Here is a 1,674-nt window from a genome sequence, read left to right as displayed (position 1 = left end):
CCCCCCCCCCCCCCCAACCGCCCAGGACGCTGGTTCAGCTGGCAGCCCCCCCCCCACCACTCCGACATCTCTCCATTAGTGCATGCATAGGTCCTGAGCATGTGTGTGAGTACTAACAAAGTGTGTACACAGAGTGTAAATTGTAATTTGGGGTGGAGATTAATAAACAAATTAAATTAAAATTAAATGATGAAAAGAAACGTCAAAAAAAGGAGGTGTGCGTCCCCCGGCGCCCCCAATGAAATCAACGCCCGCAGGGTATCAGCGAGGTTGATGCACCAACTCTGAGCGGCTAAAGGAGGAAAATAACGAGTTTAAGATTAAGATTTTAATCTAACTGTCGGTCTTGTCCTTCGATGTCCTCGCCAAGCGTCCGTCCGATCGCCTTCGTCCCCGCCGGCTGTTGTCGACATCGGTCGCTCAAGAATTAAATGTGTTATGTGTTTTTATAACTAAATTGAGCTCGAGATTTTCAAAAGGAAAGGGTGGGTACCAAATGATTCATGACAAAAAAGTGGGTCAAAATGTAAAAAAGCAATACAAATGTTGGGGGAAAAAAGGGTAAAAAATGTCCTAAAAATTTGGCAAAAAGCAACAGATGATGAAAGAAACGTCAAAACAGCAGGAACTGTACACGTCCCCATCCATATCAAGGCCTGTGGAGTATCAGCGAGGTTGATGCACCAACTCTAAGCAGCTAACGGAGGAAAACAACGAGCTTTTAGTCAAATAAGAAGGTAAGTTAGTGTCAGACTGGGAGATAAAAGCCGACAGGTGAAGGCTCAGATTGACCACCACTGACGGCTTTTTCAGGTTTCGTTAAGATTTTAATCTCACTAATAAGTCCGTTTGTCCTCGGCACGCGTCCGTCCGATCTCCTTCGCCCCTGGCGGCTGATTTGTGGAGAATTCGAGGACGTGCAGTGTCCAGCGCCAGCTTTTTGAGCTCTACGGGACGTATTTGTTACACCGGCGAACGGCCTTCTGGGTACAGCGGACGGAGAAAGAAGAAGCGGAGATGTTGCATCGTTGCAAACTCGAACCATTCGTGCTGATCAGCTGTTAGTGGGCGACGCGGACGCAACTTTAACATGGCGGCTACTCCAGAAAGCTGCAGACAACATTGATTCCTTATAATAATAATAAACTATAAAGCTGTGCAGAGAAATGAAGTTTAGGAAAATGAAAATGAACTTTAGGGAGATTTCAGAATAGACATTCACAATTAAAAATGCAAGTCTTTTGTTTATAGACTGTTAATAGACGGGACATTAAGGTCATGTTCTAACCTTTATAACAATACTTTTACTTATATGATGAGAAAACCTTAATATATAGGCTGTTATAATGTTGTCCACAGTATTTGGTGTCCAGATATTAAGACAAGATACAGTGGTGCTCATCAGTTTATGAAGCAATGCTGAAGTTGAGTCAAGAGAGGAATAAAAAAAAATCATCTTTTGGAGATTGATCTTAATGATGTAATACCATGAATTAGGAAAATACGACCTTTAAGGACAGATTTTCTTTGTGGATGAATAATGTTTAGTTTCTTAAAATACACCCCCTATGTTAAAATACAGGGGACATAAGTATACACCCCCTATGTTAAAATACAGGGGACATAAGTATACACCCCCTATGTTAAAATACAGGGGCGTAAGTATACACCCCC

At 42.5% G+C, this 1,674-nt stretch overlaps 1 protein-coding gene across 1 annotated transcript in view; it reads right to left on the bottom strand.

Annotated features, from left to right (window-relative positions):
• Positions 1-1,674, bottom strand: part of dlc (deltaC) — a 15,994-nt gene that overhangs the window by 12,887 nt on the left and 1,433 nt on the right. The gene's annotated exons all lie outside the window — the stretch shown is intronic.

This window comes from Etheostoma cragini, chromosome 3 (genome assembly GCF_013103735.1).
Source record: "Etheostoma cragini isolate CJK2018 chromosome 3, CSU_Ecrag_1.0, whole genome shotgun sequence".
NCBI classification, from domain to species: domain Eukaryota; kingdom Metazoa; phylum Chordata; class Actinopteri; order Perciformes; family Percidae; genus Etheostoma; species Etheostoma cragini.
This window is presented reverse-complemented; position numbering and strand designations above follow the sequence as displayed.